The sequence below is a fragment of the Mustela nigripes genome, chromosome 4, assembly GCF_022355385.1.
Source record: "Mustela nigripes isolate SB6536 chromosome 4, MUSNIG.SB6536, whole genome shotgun sequence".
Taxonomy (NCBI): Eukaryota; Metazoa; Chordata; class Mammalia; order Carnivora; family Mustelidae; genus Mustela; species Mustela nigripes.
This window is the reverse complement of record NC_081560.1, coordinates 17,442,074-17,456,794: the sequence shown is the minus strand read 5'-3', so window position 1 is coordinate 17,456,794 and position 14,721 is coordinate 17,442,074. Positions and strand designations below refer to the sequence as shown.

The 14,721-nt window shown below is 36.2% G+C and overlaps 1 protein-coding gene and 1 pseudogene across 7 annotated transcripts in view; both read right to left on the bottom strand.

Moving 5' to 3' along the window:
* Positions 1-14,721, bottom strand: part of CNOT4 (CCR4-NOT transcription complex subunit 4) — a 141,256-nt gene that overhangs the window by 43,311 nt on the left and 83,224 nt on the right. The window lies entirely within an intron of this gene.
* On the bottom strand, positions 5,920-14,693 carry LOC132015247 (signal transducer and activator of transcription 2-like; annotated as a pseudogene).

Genomic DNA, 14,721 nt, shown 5'->3' with positions numbered 1-14,721 from the left:
CAATCTGCAAAAAAACCCCACAAACAAACAAAAACCATCACTGGGGCAGCTGGGTAGCATTGTTGGGTAAGCAGCCAACTCTTGGTTTCAGCTCAGATCATGACCTGAAGGTGGTAAGACCAAGCCCTGTGTTAGGCTCTGTGCTCAGTACAGAGTCTGCTTGAGATTCTCTCCTCTTCCCTTCTGCTTATTCTCTCTCTTTAAAATAAGCTTTAAGAAAAAATTACTGGGATTTTGATATGGGATGCACTGAATGTGTAGACAGCTTTGGGCAAAAGCACTACTTTAATAATATTGTCTTCCAATCCATGAATGTAGGATGAGTTTTCACTTAATTATGTATCTTTCAGCAATGGTCTGTATTTTCTTTGTATAAGTCTTTAACTTCCTTGCTTACAAATTCCTACATACTTTATTTTTCTTGACACTATTATGAATAAAATTGTTTTTGTAACTTCAACTACTCATTGTTCACATTTAGAATACAAATGATTTCTGTGTTGACTCTGTATTCTGTACTGAATTCATTAGTTCTAACCATTTGTTTTTTGTGTGAGTGGAATCCCTAGGACCTTCTAGATATTAATACCATATTTTCTATAAAAAAAGATAATATTATCCTTTTTCTATTTAGATGTCTTTTCTTTTTCTTGGCTAATTGCTATGGCTTGAACATTCAATAATGTGTTAAACAGAAGTGGTAAAAGCAGGCATCTGCCTTGTTCCTCATGGAAAAGCTTTCAGTCTTTCACCACTGAGTATGATATTCACTGCTGAGTTCTTCATAAACAGCTTTTATTATGTTGAGGTAGTTTCCTTCCTAGAGTAATTGTTTTTGTCATGAAATGTTAAATTTTGTCAAATGCTTTTTCTGCATCAACTGGGGTATCATGTTTTTTTTAATCCTACATTCTTTTGATAGGATACATCAAAGTGCTCTAGTTTTTGTTAAACCATCCTTGCATTCCAGGAATGTAGCCCCTACTTTATCATGGTTTCTAATTATTTAAAAGTGCTGGATTCTGTTTGATAGTATTTTGTTAAGGATGTTTGCATCAATGTAAAAAAGGGGTATTGGTCTGTCGTGTTCTCACAGTGTCTTCAGCATTGATACCAGAGTTATGCTGACCTTACAGAATGAGTTAGGAAATGGTCCCTCCTCCTCAATTTCTTGGAAAACTTTGAGAAAGACTATAATTAGTTCCTCTTTAAATGTTTGGCAGAATTCACACTTTCTTTATTGGAAAATTTTTGATTAGTGATTTGATAACCTTACTAATTATGTATCTATTCATATTTTTAAAATTTCTTCATAATACAGTTTTGGTAGGTTTTGTTTCTAGGGATTTGTCTATTTCATCAAGGTTATCCAGTGTGTTCACATACAAATGTTCACAGTACTCTATTATAATTCTTTTTATTTCTGTAGAATCTGAAGTAATGTCCCTACTTTCATTTATGATTTTAATAATTTGAGCCTTTTCTGTGGTTTTCCACAGTCTACATGACACACTAAAGGTTTGTCAACTTTGTTGATCTTCTCAAAGAACCAACTTTTAGTTTCATTGTTTTCCTCTACTGTTTTTCTACTCGCTATTTCATCTTCCTCTGCTTTAATCTTTACTTCTTCCCTTCTGCAAGCTTTGGGTGTAGTTTGTTCTAATTTTTTTTTCTATTTTCTTAAATTGTAAAGTAAGTTTGTTGACTTTGGGTCTTTCTTGTTTTTTAATATAAGCATTTATAGCTATAAATTTCCCCCTTTGCATCCTCTTAGCTATTTCCCATAGTTTTGATGTTTTGTTCTCATTTTCATTCATTTCTAAGTATTTTCCAATTTCCCTTGAGATTTTTTTTCTTTAACCCATTAGTTGTTTAAAAGTGTTAATTCCCACAGTTTTTTGAATTTTCCAGATCTCCTTTTGATAATGATTTCTAACTTTATCCTACCACAGTCAGAAAAGATACTCAGTATGGTATCTAGATTTTTAAATCTACTGAGACTTAATTTGCGGCCTAACATATAATCTTATCCTGGAAAATTTCTATGTAAATGGAGAATAATGTGTATTCTGCTGTTAGGGAGAGTGTTATGTGTGTCTGTCAGATTCAGCTAGGCTATTATATTGTTTAAATTCTCTCTTTACTAGAGAACCTGGGTGGCTCAGTTGGTTAAGTGTTCACCTTTAGCTCAGATCACGATCCCAGAGTTCCAGGACCAAGCCCCCATGTCAGGCTCCCTGCTCAGCAGGGAGTCTGCTTCTTCCTCTCCCCCAGTTTGTGTGCTCATTCTCTCTCAGCCAAATAAGTTAATAAAAAATATTATTTTAAAATAAATTATCTCCTTACTGGTCTTCTGTCTGGTTATTATAACCATTATTGTGAATAGGGTATTGAAGTCTTCAACTATTATTGTATAACTATTTTTCCCTTCAATATTGTGAGTTTTTGCTTCATATATTTTGATGATGTCATTAGGTGCATAAAGGTTTAAAATTGTTTTATCTTCTTGCTGTATTAATATACAAAGGCCTTCGTCTCTCTTGATTTAAAGTTCATTTTGTTTGATAGTAGAACCCCTGATCTCTTTTGTATACTATTTTCATGGATTATCTTTTCTCATCTTTTCACTTTCAACCTGTTTGTGTCTCTGGGTCTAATGTGAGTCTCCAGTAGACTGCGTATAGTTGGATCATGTATTTTTATCCATTTTACCAATCTGTCTTTTGATTAGAATTGAATCCATTTATATTTAAAGTAATTACTGTTAAGAAAGCAGTGATTATGCCCTTTATGCCTTTTGTTCTCTACATGCCTTATAGTTTTCCCCCCATCCTACATTACTGGTTTTATTTATCTTCAGCTGACATTTTTCTAGTGAAATGTTCAAATTCCTTTTTCATCTCCTTTTGTGTATATCTTAGAGCTACTTTCCTTGTTATCATGGGAGTTATATTTAACATCCTAAAGTTAACAACACTCAAAATTTATATCAACTTGATTTCAGTAACATACAAAAACTACTCCTTTACAGCTCAATCCCAACCCCTTTCAGCTTTTACACTAATATATTGAACCTTAAATATATTGGTCTCTCAAATCATGTAGGTAACAAAAAGTATAGTTACAAATCATTGTTACAATCACACTAGTTTTTATGTTTGCCCATCTATTTACCTTTACTAGTTTCCTTTCAGTTCACCTTGCAGGACTCCCTTGAGCATTTCTTACAGGGCAGGTCTAGAGATCACCAACTCCCTCAGTTTTTGTTAATCTGGGAATGTCTGAATTTCTCCCTCACTCTAAGGAAAGTTGTGCTGGATAGAAAATTCTTTGTTGATAGTTTTTGTATCTTAGTACTCTGAATATATTAGCCATTGCCTTCTGGCCTCCAAAGCTTCTCATGAGAAATATACAATAATCTTGTTGAAGATTCTGTCTACATGATGATTCACATCTCCTGTTGCTTTCGAGATTCTCCTTGTCGTTGGCTTTTTAATAAAATTTTGGTTTGACTTTATTTGATTTTATTTTAGATTATGAAATTTTGACTGGATTTTGGTTTGGTAACAGTTTGTATCAATGTTTGTCTGAGTTCATTTTAATTAGAGTTCCTTAAGGTTGTCCCATATTTATATTCATTTCTTTCATTGAATTTGTAAAGTTTTCAGCCATTTTTTCTTCCCCCCAAATATTCTCTCTGCATCTTTCTCTCTTCTCCTTCTGGGACTCTGACAATGTATGTACTGGTCTGCTTGATGGTGTCCCACAAGTTCCTTTGGCTCTGTTTGCTTTTCTTCAGTCTTTTCTCTTTGTGTTCCTCAAACACATTGTAATATATCCATTGTCTTTTCTTGAAGTTCACAGATTTTGCTACCTAATCAAATCTGCCTTTGAATCCTCTAGTGAATTTTTCATTTAAATTACTGTACTTTTCAGATCCAGAATTTCTTTTTGCTTTCCTACTTTTTTTATTGACATTTCACTTTTGTTCATACTTTTTTTTTTCTTACTTTCTCCACATCTTTTGTTCCTTAGTAATCTTTAAAAGAGTTGTTTTAAAAGCCTTTGTCTACTATATCTGCTACTGGGTTTTTTTCAGGGACAGTTTCTGTTGATCATTCTTTTCTTCTGAATGAGCCATACTTTTATGTTTCTTTTATATGCATAACAGTGATTTATTATTCAACACTGGCCCTTTGAGTCTAGTAACACAGTACCTCTAGAAATCAGATTCTTTCTTCCTATTAGCTTTTTTTGTTATTTGTTTACGTTTTTGCAGTCTGTCTCCGTACAAAAGGTCAGTCCTAGATATAAATTTGAAGTCTTCTCAAGGTCTTTTCTGATCCTTTCTCTGGCCATGCACAAACCCTACATCTTTCCCCATATGTGCAGTTGTTTTTGAACCTCCTAGTCTTTAAAATCTACCAACCAAAAAGAGAAAAAGGAAAAACAGAAAGGGGAAAAGAGGGTAAGGACACTAGTCCTTTAAATCCCCAGGGTATCATTTCAGCCAGAAGGGGAAGGGCCCACAACAATGGTTGCCTGCGCTTTGTCTGCATCTCTTGTGATCAGAAGCAGTAATCAGCAATTACAGCAAAGATCCTCAATACATGAAAGACAGGGCTGTTTTTGCCCACCCTGGCTCCTGCTAGCTACATGCAAGCCACTCCAGGAGCATGTGCACAGCTGCCTGACCCATGGCTGGGGGTAGAGGATAGATAGCCGCTTTGGCCTAAGAGCTGAAATTGACCAAAATTAACCCAAGTCTTTCCATGAAATTTGCAATCCTTCAACAGATTTCAGAATTCCAAAACAGGTGTATCACTCAGATTCTGCCGGTGCAACTCAGATTCTGTCCAGGTGGGGAGACAGATTCCTGGTGCTAACTACTCCACCATCTTCCCCAAACTTAAGGCTTAAAGGTGAGAGGAAACAGAAACAATGGAAACAAAAGGATGAAAGCAAGACATTACAAAAGAAGAACTGCAGTGTCTCTAGCTCAGTTCAGGTTCTCAGCCACCACCATTAAAGAGCATTAAGTAATAATTTTCAATACAGGTGAGGTTAGTCTTTCTAGTGTCGATGGCAATATCTGAAAATATTGCACTCAGAATAAACCTTGATAATGTTTCTGGATTACAACTAATTAGAACAATTTATATCATCTAGTCCACTATGCTGAGGTTTCATAACTACTGATTCATAACATTTGATGGTTTACACAGTAAATTTTGGTAAAACTTTACCAAAGATGCTTAAAAATTTCTAGATCAGGATCATCAAACCAAAGACAGCTGCTAAAAAACCTAGATTGGGCAAGGTATCAGTAAGCTTATGCTCCACTCAATTTTTAAATTAACTACTCAAGGAATAATAAATGAAAAGCTTTAAGAATAAAGATACAACTAGAAATTGTTTTTATTTCCTACGTGGGTTGTAAAAAGTCAATTATAGTTAAACCTACCATTGTAAATGCAACTTTATCAGTGCAAAAGAAAATACAGATGGGAGAATGCCTGCAAATGCATGTATAATCTCAACAGGAAAAATATATATTTACAAATTCTAATTCCAATAAATGTGAACTCCTTGGACCTCTAATGGCTGGACAGGTAACACTTTCCCAAGGTTACTACTAACAGGTCAGACTAACAACTTCCCTAGTACTGGATGTGGACTTCCTTCTTCATCAAGCTCTGTATCTGCTTAAACTATAGTTGTATTAAATACCTGTTGTTTTACATTCAACATCCACCAACCCACTGTTACACCATAAAGGTTAAGAAAGGAAAATAAACTTTAATAAATACCACATTTAATAAGGAACAAAGACACCTACTCTATGAAATGGACTAGTCTCTGGTAAAAAACTGCCAAGTCCTCATGATATCAGATGAAAGAAGATTGGGTACACTAAGATAAACTGCACAGGGCTTCTTTATTTAAAAATAAGCAAACAAAAAATCTACAAGTTTTCTTTTTCTTTTCTAGGTCAACACAAAGTTTATTAGCGACTTCTGTTTAGAAATGCCTCCTTCTGAACAAGTCTGGTCCTCTAACATAACCAAGAAACACCAACATGCACAGGGGCCCCACTTTCATTTGTATCTCAAGTTACACTAGAAGCCTATCACAGAGCAACAGTAGTTGTCTTGTGGGGTTCCTTGGGAATGGCTCCAGAACAGGCTCCAGCTTCCGTTCTGGTCCCAGGATTGGCTCTGGCACTCTTGGTGCCACCATGCCTAGTATGGGCTCCAGCTCCAGTGCTGCCCCAGATCCAACTGCCTCCAGCAGTAGCTCTAACTCCAGGCCTAGCTCTGGCCCTTAAGCCATCCTGGGCTCCAGCTCTAATGAATCCAATTCTGGCTCCTGCTAAAGCTCCAGCAGCTGTTGCAGTTCATCCACCTGTCTACAGACAGCCCAAGGAGCCTATGTTTCAGGTATTTCCTCTGTTCCTCAAGATTAACTTTCTTCTGGTGGTAATACCCAAAAGCCTCACTCCAGGAAATTTAGGGGTAGAGGAAATACAGCATATTCTCAGGTATGTTCTCCCTCAGTAAGCATTTGATAGTGCTGGAAGAGTTCAGTCAGCAGGAGTGACTGCAGTACTTCCCTGCTCTTGGGAGGCACAGAGTAGATCACCTAATCACTGTCCTGATGGTCCACCCTGGAGCAGGTCATGTCCCCTTCCAGTGATTCACTGAAATGTAGTAGAAAGGCTCCAGAAATGGATCTTCTTCAGCAGCTGGTACTTCTGACTCCAGCTCACAAAGCCCATGATATGGCCATCATTCCACAGATTCCTCAGGTGATCATGTACCAGGCCCAGATTTTTGTGCAACCATGTCCAGAATGGTAGCTTGCATAAAGCAGCGGGGAGGGCGGGGGGGGGGGTTCGCCTGTTTAGTGAAGTCAGCCCAGGACAACAATGTACCCTTAATCCTAGAGTTCTGCCCAAAGAGCTTGTACCTCAGCATGCTCAGCTGCTCTAGGTCAAGGTCTCAGCCAACACAGGACAAGAACTGCCAACTAAGAACAGGGCCCAGCAAGCTCCAGGAGGGCTTTGGGTGGGGGGCTAGAAAAGAACTACTGATTCTGAGGGCTTATGCTGAGCAGACTGAACCAGAGAACCAACGCCAAAGCAACTGAGTAGCTTCATGTTAAAAATAATCACACAAAGGCTATCTGTTTTCAGCTCCTGCTTCAGGCCCTGGTAGATGTATCCAACCAAGACCCTGATAATGTGCAATTCCTCTGAAGCCCCTAATGCTGCCCTTTCAGGAACCAACCAGAGTCAAGTAGCCAAAATTACGCATTAAACCCTGGCTCTTGCCCCTTCTCATGGGTCAAAGTTTTCTTGTTTGAAGTCAGAATGTTGAACTTCTAGAGACCCTGTAACTGAGGAGGGAGGATTGGAGGATTCCTGTCCATGGGGACTTGTGTAGTCAGGGACCCACTGCCTTCCTGGAAATTCGCCAGCAGCCTTGTAGGACAGTAGACTTCCTCCCGCTCTTGCAGATGAAGGGCCGGTAGAAAGTTTGGGGGATGCAAGGTTGGGTTTCTACCACAACAGCTTTGTGAGCAGACACTTAAAGCAACTCTGTGAATAGGACCTTCCACAGGTTCACCTCTTTGGTTAGAGTCATCCTGATAGCTAACCAGGTAACTCAGGCCCTTCAGCTCCACTAGCAGCTGATACAGATGAAAAACAACTTTCCTCCAGCCATGAACACTTCTGCAACTGTTGCAACTGTGGTCCAAGTGGGCTCCGATGCAGGCATTTCACTGCTGGACTTAAGCTTGATTAGGATAGGTAAGTGGCTTAGCAGTATTAGCAGTAGCTTTAAAGGTATCCAGCACCTCCTTTTTCCTTTTCGTCCAATTCACGTGGTTTCCTCCAGAAGCTGCTAATGTCTAGTCTGATGGGGGTCTTAAGATGACATTCTCACTGATTCTACTGGGAGTAGAAGACATCCTTGTGGTCTTTCAGTTGGCTGATGGATTTCACCAGCTTCTCCGTTTTAGCCCTTAATTCCAAGTTGATGGATTTCACCAGCTTCTCCAATTTAGCCCTTAATTCCAGGTTCCAGGATTCAGTCTCCTGCTGCTGGCTCTCCACAGGTTCTTTGAGGTCTGTCTCTCCTTGCTCCGACTGAGCCCTCTGAGCCTGAATCAGAATTAAATAGATTAAACATCATCTCAGCCAACTGGTAGGGCCCTGCGGAAAGGCCTGACTGTCCCAATAGAATTTTCACAAGTTCTGCTGTGGCAACAAGCACTCAGGGTCCTAGCTGCAGCAGGCACACTCAGAGTTCATTTGGTCCAAGAACTGAAGGAATGGCATGTTAGCTTTTGAATCATCGTTGCCCAGTAATAATGCTGAGAGGAAGAGAAATCAGAACACCTAAAGTCTTTAAATACCACACAACTGACTGAAAAGTACTGGACTCAAGTGGGACTAAACAATTCTAAAAAGTAGGTGGGTCTCATAACACAAGATATTTCCAGCAGGCAATGCTGTGTGTATAAATGTCTGTAAACAAAAATTTGTAAACATGTAATATCTTCATATACAGAGTCCTGCTGAGTTTTTTTTTTAAGTTCTAGTCCTAAATAGTTCTGAAATCTATGATGAGATTATAGATTTCTCAAGAGTAAATATTTTTAAACTAACCCTAAAATTGGAATCCAGTGCTATGGGACATAATATGTAAATATGTTCATTTTTTTTTGAAATATAAAAATATACAGTGCATATCCAGAATCTGTCTCTCGAGATACTGATTTATTTAGTCTAAACTGCAACATCTGGTATTTGATGATTACTACACTACTGGAAGTGAAGTGGAGTACTGTTATCAGATTGTAGAGTAGAAGGAATTATTAATATCAAATTCAAAAGATTTTACAAAGAAACCATGCTCTACAGCTATCTGCAAGCAGGCAGTTTAAGCAGCTATACCTATGTTTGCATCCAGACATGCTAGTTTCTAAGTCACCCCAAAGTCAGTGCTCAAATGTGACTTCCTTTCTAGGAATTTTGTAGCAATGCCACCAAATTCCTGAAAACAGTCTCTTGTAACATAAGACAAGTTGTTACATAGGAGAAGAATCAAAGAAAAGACCATTTTCCAGACTGGGAGTGGGACAGAAAAAATACTGAGAAGGTCTAGTTCTCCTTTTCATCACATTGAAAAGACAAAGTCTTCATGATTGTGCTAATTAAAGTCGCATTTCAAAAATAAGGTATAATTTATATCAAGCCATGGACATTCCAAATTTCACTGTCATGTTACTGTATATACAAATACATACGCACACTGCTCCTATATTGAATACTCCATATTCATTTAGAAGAGTTCATTTTAATTATTTGCGCTCGCCCATCTTCAACAACTGAGATCAACATTTGCTACTGCAAAGGACAAATTTAAATTACAGACAGGTAGCGTGCCTTTACAGAGTTTATTTGATACAGGCTTCAAATATACATGAACATTTCAAGTATTACTTTACTACTAAAATATGGCCACCTCTTACATAATGTGGCACAATGAGTTGCTAGCATGGTAAGGAAAAATGCATCAATCATCTGGGCTGATTATAGTTTGGCAAATATGATTTTAACTGAAACTTTCTCAAGAACTCCAGGATGTACTGAACATGAGTGAAAATAAATGTTTTGATTACTAGTAATTAAAAAATTCAATAATTCTTAATATTAAAGTTGAAAGATCAACAACCACCATCCTAAACATGTAGGCTGTGGCCAGCTTTCAAAAGCAGCAAGTAAAACTGTCTCCATCTCTTCTTTTTCATTTTGCACTTCAGTAATAAAGGTTGATCTTTTAAAAGATACTATATACTTAAGTAGAATTTAAACACACAATTGCTCACTTAACTATCCATCCCCCACACTCATTATGCCCCACCCTCTGGAAAAAAAAGTATCGGAGCTCTCTAACTTTTTTGAAAATATTCTACGAAGGTGGAACAAGACACCAGAACTTGCTTACTAGATTTTTAGTATGTATGTGCACATGTGCGGTAACTTTATATTTCCAAATACAGAAGGGGAATAAAATTTCTTAAAAGAAATAAGAAAAAAGACTCTGAGAACAACGGTCAGAAAAATTTCATAGCTCACTAATTTTAATATATACACCCAATTTTAGTAAATCTTACTAACGCATCTACTTAGTTTACTAATAAGTAGCCCTGAGTTTCATGCTAAAACAAAAAAAGTATGAAACTGCAAATCATTTGTCTATTATAAAAGGGGAAATCCCTTTCTGGGGATCCATTTTACAAAAAAAAAAAAAAAAAAGAAAAGTAGGCCATCTCTCATGGCTCCTGTCCATGGTTTGAAAATCACTGCTAAAATCACCTCTAAGTACCAGCACATGCTGGTGTAATTTATAATTATTATTAGGTCATGAGTCCTCTCTCCAGAAAAACGTACACACACACACACACACACACACACACAATCTGATAAAATTTCAGAGAGTTCACAGATGTGCTAAAGCCTATTTGTGATTTAACAAGCCCTACCCAAGACTATTTTCAACAAGTCTCTGGACTATACTTTTTCTAAATCATACCAGACTACATGATGTCAGGGTAGGAGAACAAGATTAATGCGGTGACCACTCCCATTCCGCTGAATAAATAAGGCACTCTGACTATGCTTGCAGTTTATCAAAGCTTATACTTGATTTTCAATAAAAATACAGCCATGTTTTTAAAAAGACATGCATTTTCTTTCAATGTGATAAAAACTAACAAATTCCTATAGTCATGTTCCTTTCTTTAGTTTTTCCTCTATAGCCACCAAACTGAGGTTTAGGAAAGCTTTTGCTTAAAATACCATTAATTTCTTGGATGTATAGTATATCTGATTTATCCTGAAGATAATAAGCCTTTCAGACCTGAGTTCTTCAAAGTCAAACTACATATTAGTTGTGACATAGTCTTCGTTAAGTCAGTAAGTTTGATTCACGTTAGAGTTTTGATTCAGGCTAAAGTCTCTTAAAAGAATTTTACCTCCTCTAGACTGAGCTGTGGCAGAGTGGAAGAATGAGCCTGGGCGTAAAAGTGACAGCAACTTTGGTCAGAATCTGGTCTATCACTTATTTGTGTAGGGTACTTACTGGTGAATTATTTAAACTCTCTGAGACTTGCCAGTTTCAGTTTTCCTTGCCAGTGATATCTACCACGCAGGACAACTGAAACTGAAGGCACCCAAAAGACACCAACACCTCCTCACACCTAAGTCTGAAGACAAACATCCTAATCTTTCAACTGTGGCTTCCCTAAGCCACAATATCAAGTCATAACCACTTACCTTGAGGGATCTATAGACCCAATAATTTGCTCCCCAAATTCTTACGTAGGCCTACTCACTGTCCCTGGGCACAATAGCCCATCTAGCTGCTATTCCCTTCACAGTTCTCAACTGGGACACAAATAGTGTCTCAACTGAAATTAAGGTATTTCAAAGCATCACTAATGCATGGCTTCCTTATTCCCCATTCTCTCATTTGTATTCATCATTTCAAAGTAACTGATTAATATAGAAAAGTAGCACATCTATACTCCATCTGACTGATAAACTCTGGAATGCATCATAATGAAGGGTGGTGAGAACAAATGACATATACCCTTTTATAATTTAATGTTCATTTAAGCGAAACAGGAATAAGACACATTACAGGAACCTCACTTACATATGAACCCATGTCAGGGTTCAGTGAGGATTCAGTAGCTATGATACTCTGAATATTTGTACTCTGGCTTAATCAGAAATAAGAGGAAACTGCATTTTAGGTTTAGTGTCAATTCATATGGTTCCACATTTTGTTTTCCTGCGATTCTTGCAAAACTGATATTCACTACATGTGAATGACAAGAAGAGACAGAAAGAAACCATTCTTTTTCTTTCTTCCCTAGAAAGCTTAATTCTCAACTTATCTTGACTAAGAAAAACTTATCTGCTGGGTAGGACCATGGAAAGGGTCATGTTTATTTTATTTTTTATTTTTTGGAAAGGGTCATATTGTTCACCTTTCTAACTTGACAAGTCTTCCCTATGGGAAAAAGGAAAATTATCTACAGATTCATCCCTACCACTATATCCTGTACAGTGACAATGTGGAAATGAAGACCAAAGCAAACCTTCAGTAGTAATGACAATCAATTGAATTTAATCTTTTGCAGGGGTTGGCATGTGAAGAAAACAAGCTACAGGAGCTTGCCAAAACAAGAACTCTCTGTACCTTGGGCCATCAACTGCCCTTAAATTTGGGGGACCTGAATTAAACCAACAAAAAATAACCCTTCTTCTTCCCCAAGGAAACCTTCCTATATTGTGTACTTATGCAAAGCACTGCTAACCATGTTAAAATTTATTCTGATCCCAGGTAAGGTTTAGTAACACTGGCTTTGGGCAGTTATTTAATTGAGTACATTGTTTTAATTTAAATCTCCCTTTCTCTTCCTTTTACTCTGTGGTATCCAGGACATTCCCCTCTTGCTACTGAAACAGTTATGTGTTCTGACTATACTTTATATGAAGGCAAAGGCAATAACATATTAGTAAATCTAATAATAACTGATCACAAAAAAATAAAGAAAAACTTGTTATAAACACCAAAAGGACATTTGGTAAGTGTCAATTTTCACCTTCAATCTAAAGAAAAAAAATTAACAATAACAAGGTATTCTCAATACTGTGATTAAAAATACTTCTCTCAAATAAACGATTAAAATCACATTTACAAGTGAATAAAACACCAGAGACAGCCTTATAAAACAGGGAGATAACCCTATTAAAAAAATGAGACAAGGATGCCTGATAGCCCCACTTTCTAACACTGGTCTTTAATTTTTAGCCTCGGAGTTCTCAGATAGGAAGAGGTGGTAGTGGGAGATGCAATACAATAAAGCAGGGGAAAGACAGCAACAAATTCTTTTCTAAGAGATACAGAAGACTTGGAGAGATATATCATGTTAATGGTTCAGAACACTCAGTATTATATTGCAGAACAGAATTTCTTCCAAAATTGATTTATAAATTCAAGTATTTTGAAACACAAATAGACTGGTCAACTAATTGGGGAAGTTAGTTCTGTATAATGCACATACAACACTTAAATACATCAATAAAACATAACAAACAGATATGAATTCACAATCTATAAGAAGTTCAGTCTATTAGTCAAATACAAATTAAAATGAGACAGTTTTTATCCAATTGGCAAATGTGCAGAAAAAATATTCAATTCAAGGAAATAGATAATCATCTTTGACTCAGCAGTTCTACTTCAAAGAGAATCAAAGCTACAACCAAAATGTTTATATGAAAAAAATGTTCATCACAGTGTCATAAATAAGAGCACCAAAATGAAAATAATATACACCAGCAGGAGGTTGTTTTAATAAATTTCAAATGGTCATGTATAATGAAATACCATGCAGCCATAAAAAATTATGTTTTCATGACAAAGGAAAATATTCATAATAATGAATATTAAGTTTTAAAACATAACAAACCAATGTATTTTGTGTATATATACATTCACAAGAAGGAAAAAGACTACAAAGAAATACACACTGCAGGAAACACATCAAATAATTTTCAGGGAAACATCTTGAGCACTGAGATCACAGACAATATTTACTTTCTTCCGTTTGCTTTTATATATTTTTCAAATTTCTTTAAGTAGAAACATATTACTTTCATATTCAGGAAATGAACATTATCTCAAAGGGATTATCTAAATTTTAAATTTCTGGTCTGAATTCTCTAGGGGCTATAAACCCAGATTATGGTTTTAATTAGAATGATATTTTTAATGAAACAGTGATGTATATAAATGTTAAAAGCATCGGAAATAAATTTTTACTACAATAACCCCATTCTTATATGAAGCACTATTGAGTTAGCAACCACTGAAGTAAGGAATAGAATATGGTTCATAATAAAATAAACATCCAGGAGTAGAAAGGAGTAGGTACAAAAAGATCAATGGAAAGGGTCAAAGCTTCCCATCCCAAAAGATTTCTGTTGGACTTAGCTTTAATTCTTAGCTTTGATATAAACAAATTTTACACAGTTTACTATATAGTAATTTTATGCTTTGCTCTGTGGCCTCTTTTATATATCTTTATATACACACGTATGTACATGTGCATATGTGTATAAGTGTGTGCATACATAAATAAATTTTAATAGCCTTATAAATAATCTTTACCACCAAAGTGAATAAACTTAAGGACTTCAAGAATTTAAACACAAGAATAGGCAGTTGAAGAAACAGACCTGATGACAATGTATGTAGTTATTATAAGCTGTATTTGAAAAATGGCCCTTATATTACTTTAGTGCTAAATGCTGGACTGTAACAAGTAACAACCAGACATTTAGAATATCACTTTAAACAAATTTAACTTTGGACTAAGTTTTTTAAAAAAGAAAATCAACATACCTAAATTAATTATAACTATATATTTAAATGAATTCATTTTATAAAAATTAAACTTACCAAATTTAAAAAAAATTACAAGTTCCTAACACATGAAACTTAAGGAACATTCAGGATAGAGTACAACCCCAAATTACTGTTTTTATTAACCATACCATTTTCTGACAGGCCATAACCAAATATAACCCAAAATGTGAAGATCACCATATCAGAATGAGACTCAATACCTTAGACT